A 14,637-nucleotide genomic window follows, 5' to 3' on the forward strand; every position below is an offset into this window, starting at 1 on the left:
ACATATTGTTGTCTTTCAATATTTCTTACCTCATCTGGTATGTCAAATTGAGCACCCAAGGCAGCCAACTTATCTGCTTCCTTATTCTGATTTCTAGGCACTGACACCAGATTGAAAGCATCAAATTCTTCAATTAAGTCCCATATCCTATGCTTATACATTTTAAGGACATCATTTTTAGTCACATTGACACCTCTTATTTGATTTACCACTAGCTCACTATCCCCAAATACTTGCAAACACTTTACATTTCTTTTTCTAGCCCATTCCAATCCATGTGCAAGTGACTCATATTCAGCTGTATTATTAGTACAGCTAAAAGAAAATCTAAAGGCTGAAAAGTATTTCTTACCTTCAGGAGAGATTAACATAACACCACCACCAGAACCAACCTTTCTCCTCGAGCCATCAAAATAGAGTTGCCACAATTCATTGTTTTTTTGTTCACCCTGCTGATTGGACAATTGATTATCATCCTTTTCAAGATTAGGGACATCAACACCTTCTTCATGGATCATGTAGACACCTATCTCTAATTATTCCATATGCTTGAATGGATCTTCCTCATCATTCTCTACTACCCATTCATCTAATACTACATCAGGTATCCCTTCTATTGGAGTGTTTGGATCTGGGATATTAGGTTGTTCATTAGATTCTTGTATAGACAAATTTGCATTAACAACACTTGGGATGTATGGTTCTATATGATCATTAGCTAACAATTCTGGTTTTATGGTCACTTTGGTACCATATCTTGTTTTGAAAAACATGTGTGACCAATCAGAAGACAAATACCCACCCAACTTGGCTGTGAAATCTCTAGACAAGCATAAAGCAAAGTAAGGTGGAAGATCTATGATGTAGACATCTTGTGGGATTGAGAATTTTGGGCATGCATGCAATATGAGATCCAAATTTTTAATCACACCTACTGTGTTTACTGTTTTCCCATCTAACTGGACTACCCCTTTTGAAAGAGGCTCATATGTCAAACCCAGCTTATCAACTATCTTCTTTGGCATGGCAAAACTACTTGCACCTGAATCAATCATACAATTATGCACTAGTTGTTGACCTATGATTAAAGTCAGATAAAAAGGAGGGGGTTTAACCTTTTGAGTTAGTCATTCACCCTTCTTTTCTTGAGGGACATTGGATAAGACTACTTTGGGTTGCTCATTAGGAAGCTCTTGTGAAAAAGAGATGTTAGACAAGGCATTTTTAAGCAAATCTTTTTGCCCTGGTAGAGCTAAGGAATCCCACATTGAGACACTAACATGCATCTTTTTCAATTGATCCAAAATATTAAATGAGCTTGTACTAACCTTCTGCCACCCTCTTTTAACAACGACATCCTCTTGGACTTGTGTTGTTGGCAATTGACCTCTTGGCTAATCCTTGTTGACCACTGGTTGCCCTTTTGGTAGGATTTATATATTTGGAGTGGGTTGAGGTCTAGGTGGTGCTTGTCGGCTTGTAGAAGCCTAATTGATACCTTTATCAAGTTGTTGTCCTATATAAATGATTCTCTTTTTGGACCGTGTATTGACTGCAATAGAAGTGTAGGACTGATTCTGATCTTGTGGATGATTTACTCCACAAAATTCTTCACCTTGCCAATTAACCAAGGTAACATCCGAGCCTTGTTCAGAATGAGAAAGTTGTTGATCATGAGTTCCATGAGTACTATCTTCTGAGACAACAATATTATTTTGAACCATGAGTGCTTGATATAGCATACCGTTCGAACAAGTGGTTTGATTATGAGGTTGGTTGCAAGGATAACACCAATCATAATCCTATGCCATGTTGTTTTGAGCTGGGATGATATCTCTGGATGTGTTGGTAGTGTTAGGATTGTAAGGTATATTTGATCTTTGGTTATAATTTCTCCTTTGACCTTGAGGGTCAGCTTGATAAGGAGGTTTGTTCTGCTAATTATTTTGATAAGGGGCTTGATAAGGCTTGGTGTTCTGGTAAACTTGCTTCTTAATATTGGTCATTTTGTTACCAAAGCCTTGGAACTTGGTTTTCATTTCAATTTTAAATTCTTGATTCGGAAGTGTGACAGTATTTGCTTGGGCTGCAACTTAATAATTCAGTGTTGGTAAAGGTGTGACAACAAATAGAGGAGGCTCTAAAAGAGGTACAATAGGTTGTATTTCTGGAAATATGGGCATTGGGGGCCTAGGGGCTATTTTACCAGCCTGAATTAGGCAGTTTTCTACCCTAATAGCAACATCAAATGCATTTGGTAGAGTATTTGTACCCATAGACTGAATCATGACTGAAATGTCACTATTAAGGGCACTAAGATAAGATAGAAATGCATGAGCAGGAGTAGGCCTTACCATGACAGGGATTCTGCTCCAAGTCTTCTGGAAATGAAAATTGAAGTCGAGCCATTTTCTCTTGAGGGGATCTCTTTATGGTACTCAGTTATTCTAATAGTGACAAATGGTCAGATTTATCCTCAAACTGTGAATTTAATCTATCACCCAACTGATCTGAGGTATCATTTGAGTTTATAGGTAGTCCTCTGAACCACTAAAGTGCTTTCCCTTTAAATGAGGCAACCAAGAGTTTGATTGCAACATTCTCTTGTGTGATATGATGTACACCACACAACGAAGCTACATCCCTTATATGTTCTATGGGAGTGGTCTGATATTCTCCTATGAAAAAAGTTAGGCTTTTCAATGCTGCTACAAGAATATTATCATAATGAGTAAGATTCAAAGGGTTGCCTTGATTGAAAGGTACAAAAGGCTGAGTGATAGTTCTGATACTTGATGTAAGTACAGATGCCAATAACTAACAAGATGAGAGGAGGGGGGTGAATCATACAAACTTAATCTTCCATAAAAACAACAGATTCAACCTCGGTAACATATACTTCAACAATATAACCAAAACTGCTAAACATGCAAACTTATAAACACATAGTCATCATAACACTCATAACACCAGTTTTAACGTGGAAACCCAAATAGGGAAAAACCACTTTGGGATTTCGGACCCACTAAGAAATATACTCTTCTAGAGTATGCTCGGTTAAAAGAAAATCCTGTTAAAGATTACAACACATTGCTAGATGTGACTCGGTTAAGGGATTTCCCTCAGATCTGTTAGGATCTTCACTTTGCTAAAAGTGACCTTGTCAAAGGATTTCAAACACTCATTTAGAATGTTACCTTACTAGAGGGTTTACATATAATACTGTTAAGTCAACTCGGTTAAGAGATTTTCTGTCACTTACAAAATAACAATAATAAAAATCTATCTGCAACTTCACATCTAAAATGCTGAAGCAGATTCTTATTTGCTCAAAACAATCAAGTCATAGGACTTATCTTGTCCCTCTGTTGGGATCTCTACTCTGTTATTCAAATAGGTCTTCAAGCTTCTATGCTCGGTAATCACTATGTAGCATCCCTGTGCATACACTTGCCCACATACATTGTTTATCAACAATTTCTTATTTATAAACAATTGCTAACCGCTAAATCTCCTTGATCACATTTCCCATGATCAATCTTAGCCATCAAATCTTCAAACTTGACCAGGTTTTGTATCCTTTCGATCTGAAAATGTTTTACCTTACCTTGGGACTTGCAGTCCTTTCTTGGAACTTGCACAAGGTAATTGCGGTTCAATCTGCACTGTAGATCTTCCTGCCGATTTTCCTTTGCCATAGATCCTTAACAAACTTCATACAGGGCATACCAATCATTTATACATCTCCAGCTAATCGTTATCCTTCATTAAATAATGCTTTTATCCATCCCATGCACACTGTCATAACTCGGTTGCAACCCAGTAAATACTAAACTTTACTTGGTAGACATTCTGCCTTCATTAACCGATATTGATAACCTTAGGGTTTATCGACTAGGTTCCTTAGGGTTTACTGACTAGGTTCTTTGCTCGGTGACATAGTATAGTATTAACCTTACAATCAACAACATATGTAGGATATCAAAACAATCTAAACATCATGATCTCATCATTGTTTAACTCGGTAATAGTTGCCCATTGAATAACTTATTTCTACCTTTATTCATCACATTCTTTCTATTTCATTTACCGACATCTTAATTCTCTTCAAATCAATCTTCTCAAGATATGGCAACATCATACTGAATTAGACAATCAATCTCTTGACATCAATGACAAAATAACATTATAAAGATAGTTATCATCCTTCTTCAGTTATATCAATAATCTTCAACAACCTTCTCAATATCCTTCATGAATATCAACAATCTCCTGATATTGAAATGCAAACAATCTTTCTTACTGTAATGCCAACACTGAGCTCTTGGCAGAGCCATTGGGATAACATGTGAATTTACTTGTGGACTCTGGGTAATAGGTGGTTGAATTGGAGTAGTTGCAAAAAAAGCATTTATGCGGGTGGCAAAATTAGGTTGAGAATTAGGTAGAGGAGAAGAATTAGACAGGAGATTAGAATCTGGAATTTCCTGAAAAACTTCAACTGAAGAACTTTTTGGAAACTCAACTGCTGAATTTGTTGTTTTCTCTTTCTTTTTCGTTGTCCTTGACCTTCTCTGCGATGGTGGTAGCTCAATATGCTCAGTCGGATCCTCGCTCTATTTGGTTTGATACTTTCTCATATGCTACAAAATGTCACTGGATCTGCATAGAAACCAAGAAAATGAGTTGCCAGGTATGAAAATTGTTGCCTCTGAAGGCTGGAATTGCTGCTCCTCATACCAAAAGCAGCAAGAGTGAATATTTGTTGAACAAAGATAGTTCAAACATGTCCCACTGGGCGTGCCAAAAACTGTTGTCACTCAAATTGCACCCGTAGTGAACAAGCTAAAAGCTCAAGCAACTTAGTGACACATGGGATGATTCGCAGGCCTGTGGATTGCCTATAGTGAGAATTAACCTCCAAATGAAGGGTTGGTTCCTTGTGAATATTTCTAAATCTTTACCGAGAAAAGGGATAGGAAATCTTAAAATGAAACTAGAAAGAAATTGCAAATGCTAAATGAAGGTGAAGCATCAATAAGATATCTCAAAATGACAGAGGTACAATCCTAAAAAACACCAATCTACACAAATAGACTTTTGGTTCATAACATATAAATATTTCATGCAAAGGATTTAAACTTCAAGAAATTGGAAGGAAAGAAAAACTTTCACAATCAACCAAATGAGCCAATTTATCACAATGCACAACTTGTGACTTACAAATGAGATAGAAAATTCAAAGGTTATCTAGACAATAACACAATAAACTAACTCTCAATCAAGGATAAGAAAATGAACTGTAAAGACATAAGGCATAAGTCGGTAATCTTTTATTTTAGAATTCTGTCATAAAACTGCATATGAGCTACAATAATGTATTCTCTGCTAAAACCAGCCAGAGAATCATCAAGAACTAGTGAAGAAAGATAAAAAATTTTCACTTTATACAAAAGCCTTCCAAAAGGTAGAGGAAAGATAACTCTAGAATGACTGAAGATGAACTCCCACTGAAAATATCTCGTCTGAAAACTGATCCTCTTGTAGAAATAAAAGCCCACCAAAAAGGCTCAAAATCATGAGAAAAACTGATGCAATTCAATTCAAACTCTTAGTCAACTAAAAGATAACCCATATGGTGCTCAAAATCAATCCTTATCACCTCAAGATCATGAGAAAGACTCATGCAGACTTGCACTGAGCTGGGTAACTGGATCTCAAACTACCTGATGCCTTTTCTTCTCATTTCGCATGGATCCTTGGATGCTACTTTGCTTGCCACCACTTTCAGCTTCTGACTGTAACTAGCATTGCTTTCTTCATCAGGTCATCGGGTTAGCACTGAAACACTTATTTCGATGGCCGATGATATGCTCCATTTCACCTTCTTTTCTATCGGGCCTGCCACATGTCACTTCCTGGTTGGTTCCGGGGTTCCTTCGATGCCATCTTAGCATGACCTAGACTCACTGCCGGAATGAAGCTCTTTCATCTGATCAACCTTAATCTGCGTTTCTTTATTTCTTCCTCTGAATTGCTTCCTTAGCAGGCCCCACAACTTGGTCGCCAAGTCACGACGAATAAACACAGGGCATCTTCATCATGCGGTATAGCGACCATCGCTAGATCTTCAGGAACCAGCTTGCTTTTTACCTTTGCTTGTTTGATTTTATCTCTCTTGTTGCTCTCTTCATCCTGGGCCCACGGGAACAAGCGACGATAATGAATTTTGGATCATTGAACCACTTTGAACCAATGAACTTTGAACCATTGAACCACTTTGAACCGGTTCAAAGTTCAAGTTCAAAGTTGACTTAAAAAATATATACATCCGCTCATTTGTAGACTTTTGCCACATGTCAGCCTTTGATTTGCTCGCGGGTCCACTTTGTCTTCCATCTGGACCACCATTTGTACTGGACCCACCTTGTCACCAAGTTGCATCGATAACTGGGCGAGCAACTTTTTCTTGTGGCTTAGTGACCACCGTCGGATATATGCGATGAACGTTGGATGTGATCAATCTATTCGATCTTTACTCTTGGTCTGCCTTGGTTCTTCATCTTCTCTCTACCATGTGGCGCATTCTCATTCGCTCTGAGCCCACCTGGATGACCATATCATTAGTCGCCAAGTCACAGGGGATAACTGTCAAGCATTTTCATCATGCGATATAGCGACGGCTATTGATCTAACCTCAAACTGTTCGATCTTTAACCTCTTAGCCACTCACCTCCTCATTTCCTTTTCTGCACATGCTTTGTTTCCAAGTCGCTATGATAACCAAAGAGCTTCTTTCTATAGTGGTATAGCGATAGCCCTTAGATCCTTCGAACTACCATTGATCTTTCCTGAACTTGCTTGATCTTTAGCACCGACTGATCTTCTCTCTTGTGTCACGTGTACACGTGTCACCCCTTGATTGGCTCCAGAGATCCACCTGGGCACCACCTATTTATTGGGCCTGCCATGCGTCTTATTCTGTCAGATCTCCTTCTTTCGGCCAAACTACTCTTGCGGCGAGCCGTTTACCAGTCTCATCGAACTTACGGTTTCATCGATATTGTCTTGTCGATGAAACTGAGCCTTCGGTGAAACCTTTTCGGGACTCATCACGGCCTAGGTCTGCTCGATGTCATCCATCCGTGCCATGTCACTAGCCACTGGATCTCCCCCTATCTGCCACTTATCTTGGGTCTTATACCCTCTGCTCTGCCACATCATCAGTCGCCAAGTCACGATGATATCCGACGAGCATCTAACCATCACGACATAGCAACAGCTGTTGGATCACCGCGATCTGCGTTGATCTTTCTTCAACTTGCTCGTTCTTTAGTGTCCTCCCGCCAACCGGTTACAAAATTAAGATGCCCTGAGATGTGCATGCATGGAGTCCACCAGGCCACGAGCTACCTCTTGCTAAAAGCTTTCAATATTTTGACGCTTGCTATGTGTGCAAATTTAGATTTAAATGCTGAAAAGTTCCTCCCCACTACCAATATGGGATAAATGTTTTTCATGCCTGTCAATTGAAACCACTTGGAAGGTCTCTAGCCTTTTAAAAACCCTCTTTGGTGAACAAGTAAAAACTTTACACAGGCCGATTGCATTTTGCTTTGATTTTCTTTTGGCCTTAAGGTTTTAACATGCACACCATTTCATCTGCAATGGAGCATAATATCTCTATGATCTACAACATGTTGAGCTCAACCCTCGTGGGAGCCACATTTTGACCCACATGCTATCTTACTTTTCTGTATCTGCACATGAAGCAAACAAGTTAGACAAAAATAGTGCATTTCTTCCTGGTTCATGATTTGATCTTTTCAAAATGAATGAATGCAATGCTTCATTAGGGCACTAATTTTGGCATGTGCAAAATTTGGTAACACCACCACAACATTGAATTCCCATAAAAATTTCATTTACCCTTTCCATGAATGCAGTAATCCTTTCATCTTCTTCCATCTTCAGGTTTTCATATCTCACCTGGTAACCATCAAGTTTAGCAATCTTCACTATAGGGTCACCTTCATTAAGAGTCTCCAACTTATCCCATATAGCCTTTTCAAATGATTTGTCGGTTAATCTTATTATTTTCTGATCAGAAAGTGCACACAAGAGGGCTTCTCTTGCTCTACAATCATTCTCAAGCTCCTTGTCCAAGTTTTCCGAAGGAGGCGATTGCCAGATCCCAAATTATAAGGTGTGACACCATTCTGTGTGATCTCCCAAATCTCCTTGCCAAGACATCTCAGATGAGTCTCCATCCGAATCTTCCATATTGTGCAATTTATTCCATCAAGCCTTGGAATATCCCTCCGAAAGATAGCTCCAGAAGAATTGGATGAACTTGAACTATTAGTTGCCATAGGATCTTCCTCAAGCTGTTAAGCTTTCTGCAAAGAGGACCAATGCTTTCATACCAATTGTTAGACAATTCAAATAACTGAAAGACAACTGAGAGGGGGGGTGAATCAGTTGTCATGGATTACTAGAACTATTAGCATTTTGAAAATTTAATATAAGAACCCAAAACATTAATATCAGAATAGCAGTTAAACCAATTAAGCACAAATAATAATCACAAAATAAAAACCATCCACATGACACCAAGATTTATACGTGGAAAACTCGGTAAAGGGAAAAACCATGGTGGGAAGCCTACCCACAATCAGATAATACTTCTGCAATAAGTATGTGAATTATAATTGAGGGGCCTACACTTGCAGGAAGGCCAACAACCTAGAGCACACTGCTCATCACAAAAGGAGCCTCACTGACTATATAGAAATCTAGACTACAATTCAAAGAAGTGTTGAACTGCAAAAGATAGCATCTCCTATGCCTGAGTACAGTTCTGGTTAAGCTCAATACCGGAGGACTAAATCCTCTTACATAATCCCAATTCAATCTCTAATGATCAACCAAATCCTCTGTCTGAATGATATTACATTATTGACACTTACTTTCCTTGACCACGACCTCTAACATAACCATGATGATCTACAATGAGATCTTACATCTATATATACAAACCCTCGACCATAAATAATTAGGTCGGCCACTAGATAATAAACCAATTACATAATTACAAACCATGTCGGCCTTAGACCAAACAAATAATATCCAACACATAAGACATCCCAAAAACACACTGAGAGGTCCAATCCACACGTTACATTAAAGTCGGTCGATAACCTAGATTAACCAGGACCCAGTATAGGTCCACACGCTATAGCAATAATCTCCATCCGCCAAGTATCAAACATGATCACCAACAACATCCTAAAACTCCACCAGAAGTTGCATCAACACCACTTATGCAATTCATCAAATATCTTCATCGAAAGCTCTGCCGGTGAAACCCTCACTGGAACTAGAAACTAAGCTTTTAAGCAAGCAGGATAGTGTCCGATCACCAGACCAAAACCAATTGACCAAATATGAGCATGAATATCATGAACAATCCAATTCCATCACCAAACTATATTGGAGCCTACCGGATCATGCCAGATCCAAAACAACTAGAATCCACTCAGCCTATCGGGACCATAAGGGTGTCGTTAAAGCATCCAAACAACTAGTGTTGGAATCAATGACAAAACATCAATGCAACACATAATCAATTCCACCAAATGGCCAACAATCTGCACTCCCAGAATCACTAAATGTAGGATTTAGGCTACTAAGTTGGTTCTTATTGTAAATTTTGAGGGGTCCCGATCCAATGACAAATTATCAGAGAAAGCCACTTAAGACTTTAGTTGAGCTTATCGGTATAGGGAAGGCCCCCACATACGTCAAATTCACTCAACACTCTAGCCACCTAACCAATGTATTTATATACCGGCTCGAAAAACCCACTCAAGAGTATGTTGGGAGAGATGATATCTCCAATACATCCCAATTCGAAGTACCTCTGTGGGGTGATGATATCCCCAGTCAAAGATACCCCTCACTACTTAAAATAAAAAAATTGGGTGTTGTTATCACCTTCTCCCTTTCTCCCAAGACCCCAAAGGCGGGTGGAAAGGTAGTTGATTCAACAGTAGGTCCACCCCAAACACGATAAAAACTTATCCCTTAAATAAAATGAAGTGTGAGTTTTTCTATTGATAAGCCCGATTCACGTTCATTTTAAAACCCAAAGTTTAGGTGTGAGATACGCATGTGCATGTCAATTTATAAACACCAAATTGAAATGTGATAACATGCATGGCAATTTTAACCAGGTTTATTTTAAGCCCAAGTGTGATAACATGCAAGCCCATTTTAACCAGGTTTATTTTAAGCCCAAAATTGGATTGTGATAGCATGAGTGTTTATGATTCAGTAATAATCCAATCCCCTCTGTAAATTTGCCACATGTTGCAGACAGATAATCAGTAACCCAAGAAAATCCACAGAAAATAGAAACTTAACAATAAAAAAATACGAATGTGTAATGATACCTGAGTGATTGCGTGATCTTGTATGATCAATTGTGTAATAATGACAAAGTGATTGTGTAATTATGACAAAGCAAATGTGTGATATTGACAGAACGATTGCGTGATCCTATCTAGGCGAATGCGTGATACACAGATAGACCAAACAAAAAAATAAAATAAAAAAGCTAATTTTGATCTGGAACTTGCAAAACAGATTGTGATTTCCTAGCAAGATCTCTCATCATCCACTCTATGTTAAGCAAATCATATTTTACTCTATACGAGAGAACTAGGTTGTTGTATCTGTCAATGGCTGGTTGGTCCTCTAGATCTCGTATCTGTTTTTCTACCTTTAGGATTTGCTTATAGCGTCTGGCTTGTCTTCTTTGTTCCTTCTTCCTCCTTGCACCTGAAATCTTGAATTGTACCTTATGTGCCATAAGATGTCATAATTAAAGCATGTAATAAGTGTAAACCATATTCATATTTAACAAATTTACTATAGAATCAAGACAGAACAGAGTGCAGCTAATGAGAAAAATAAGAAAGACAAAACGCATAAACCAGCCAACGAATGTGTAATAGGATTTGATCAATTGCGTGACAATATCTAGACGATTGCGTGATGGGCTCCACATGCATGCATGACCCTGTGTGCTCAATTGCGTGATCCTGTCTATGTGATTGTGTGATTGTGTAAACATGATTGCGTGATTCTGAATCTATTGTGCAATCCGTACAAACCTGCAAAAAAATTTAAAATTCCGTACGATCTACAAAATCACATAGAAAACAAAGAAGGTTAAATTGTTGTTAGTTCACGTCGGGTTCACCAAAATGTCGTATACTAAAATTCATCATGTAATCAATCGAGAACAAAAGGGAAATCATGAATCCCTATCCTAATAGAAGTTAAACAAAACTCAATGAAATAATGTAATCAAAGTAACGAGAATATAATCTATCAATTCAAACTCCCTATTCCATGATCGCATGTAGCTCTCAAATATTGCTCTAGCAACCTACAAATGACAAAAAGATTCGAAGTTCGTGATTGTTTTGATTAATTAAAAACATGTTTTTGAAAGGAACCCGGAACCTTGTTACAAAGCAGAAGAAAGATAAAGCATAAAAGAGGCATAAAACAACAGTGCTTGATCACTCACACATAGAACAGTTCCTCGTCAAAACAAAAAGGGAACACAAGACAAAGGAAGCAACACTAGACAGCCAAAGAAAAGCATAAAGACAACACAAGGACAACTAAATGTTTCTCATAAGTTCTTCAACATGAACCACCATCTGCTTCATATTGATCACATAATTTTTCATTTCTTCCAGCTCTTTTTCCTTGATATCAACTTGTTTTCGAGTGTTGGCCCTTGTTCTTTTTTCATGACCCTTCTTCTCCATCTAATCCTTATCATCCTCCTTGGCTTTAATCTGTTCAAATTTGTTAATCAGGATGTTAACATGGTCAACGGTGGCCTTAAGGATCTGAAAGTTTTGAAGTTTATGATTGTTGAAAATGGAAATTGAATGCTCAATTTATAGATTATTGGGTGAGATTGATTGAGAGGTGGAACAAATTGATCAAGAGGTGGAACTTAGGTGAGCTCACATACTGATTGACAGTTGAACTACTAATTTGGAGGTGGGACATAATAGATTGAATAGATAAATGAGTTAACTGATTGAGAAAAAAGTTGATTGAAAGATGAAAAAGAATGATTGGAGAGAAATAAAGAAATGATGCAATTAATCAAGTAATTGAAATAATCAATTAAAATAGATGGAATAGTTAACTGAGATGACTGATTGAATGCTTTTTGGAAAAAAACAAAGTGGAAGATAGAAATAGGAATTGGAAAGATAATGATTTAATTAATTAATTAATTGAATTAGTTAATTTAGCATGTGCTTGCACTTTGACTATGATTTTTAATTTAATCTTTGCATGAGATTTAATTCAAAATATTGAATTTATTTTAATTCAATTTGTTATTTGAATATATTTAGAACTTTACTTTGATTTTCAATTTAATTTTTGAAATCATGCACATGTATTTGAAATTGGAAGAAATTAGAAGAATTTGAATTTGAAGGATTAATATAATTAAATGAAATTATAATTTGAATTAATTAGTTAATTAAATAATTTAAAGAAACTATTTAATTATTTAGAAATTGAATTTTATTAAATAATAAAGATTATTTAAATTTAAGGAATTAAAATCATAATTAATTAAATAATAAGTATTTAATTAATATTTGGAAAAGGGTTAATGATTAATTGAATAGAGATAGAAAATGAAAATGGAATTTATTTAAATAATAAAGATTATTTAAATTTTAGGATTAATAATCATAATTAATTAAATAATAAATATTTAATTAATATTAAAGAATGGTTTAAATGATTAAACGATGATAGAATTAAAATAGAATAATTAGTAAGATAATGAAGAAATATGAAATTAGAAGAATATGATTAATTAGCTTAATTAAATAATTAAAATCATCACATGATCAATGAGACATTTTTAGGTGTCTACAATGATCAATGATAATAATTAAAGAATTATTTAATCAATTAGATGAATAATTAGCACATGATCAATGAGAGATTTTTTAGGTGTCTACATTATGAATCCCTCATATTGTCACTAAAATCATCCCTACATGAACTACAAATATACCTAAAAGACATCTTATAAGTAGATAAGAGCATCCTCTTGCTATTAATCATAAGACTACACAAATATACACATCCCCAATAGTAAAAGAACATAATTTTTCATACACATAAGCAAAAGGTAAAACATAATAGCATGATCCTCTAATGGTTGATCAATTTTAGCTTGCTTGAGATAGGGAATAAGTTACAATACGACATCATGAGAGCATGGAGAAAGCTTAAAAACTATCAAACTAGAATAAAGAATTAATTATTGCCTACTCCAATAGGCAGTAGAAACACAATGTGTAACAAAAAAATAGAGCATATTTGGAAATCAAGAACAAAACAAGATTTGCATGGATACAAAAATTAAAGATAAGATATTTGTGCTAGATATGTTTAATGATTCATCTCAAGTCTACAATAAACCATATATAATAAGAGAATAATAAAAAATGGTTTATAGTGCTTTGGAATGTCTATCATAATTGATTTGATCATGTCACAATCATACTAGAAAGTGTGGATAGAAGGAACACACACCCTAGGTTCAAATAATTTGCTAAATTATTGTAATTTTCCATAGAGACATCTAGATACAACTAAACCTTGCATAAATAGAATTTCTTTAGTTCACGACACATACTCTTAGCTATCATAGAGTTGGACTTTCTTCTTTGATACCCTAGACTAATTTGAGGGGCATGTAACCAAAACATTGGCTCAAAACAAACCCTCAAAGAAAATTGCATTTAAGTATTTATATCTCTTGATCATAATTCAATTTCATGGTGTAGGAGAGCAATTATATTAGCTTTTAAGTCCACAAAAATTTCTTATTCAATCATTTGTTTTAACTCAACACATAATGGAAAGAATGATTGCACTTGCACATAAATCAAAAGTTCATCCTTGGATCACAAATCAATACCTTAGATAGGGAAAAGATCAACTAATAATTGCATAAGTTAAGAACAATTAAATCTGTGGACCTATAGGGTATCAAATATGTGTATCATGCTACAACTCTAATTTAGAATCAAGAGTATATCATGACACAATAAAAAAACATCCTGACATACAAGGATAATATGTTCATTCATGACATACAAGGATAATATGTTCATTCATGTCACACAAGGATAATATTCCAAATGATAAAGCATAAATAACACCTCTACCAAAGACTTGGACAAGAGTCCTTCATGGCTCCAAGATGTCAACATCTCCAAATATCATAAAGGTAACCATCTCCTATCAATGAAAACCACAATACAAAAGATCATGCACCATTAAATGGTGAATCCAACATCATTACCACAAGTTCCCATTGAGCCATAATACCAACCTCTCCATGGCATCATGATGAACATCTCCTAAATGAAGATCATCTGGGTCCACACACACCCAATTGAAATTTCATCAAGTGAAACCAAAATCTCCAAGCCAAGAAGATACAACCACCAACAAACCATTAGGAATAAATCCAATACCACCAATCCATCACTATCAAAAGATCTTACT

The sequence above is a fragment of the Cryptomeria japonica genome, chromosome 2, assembly GCF_030272615.1.
Source record: "Cryptomeria japonica chromosome 2, Sugi_1.0, whole genome shotgun sequence".
Classification (NCBI taxonomy): Eukaryota; Viridiplantae; Streptophyta; class Pinopsida; order Cupressales; family Cupressaceae; genus Cryptomeria; species Cryptomeria japonica.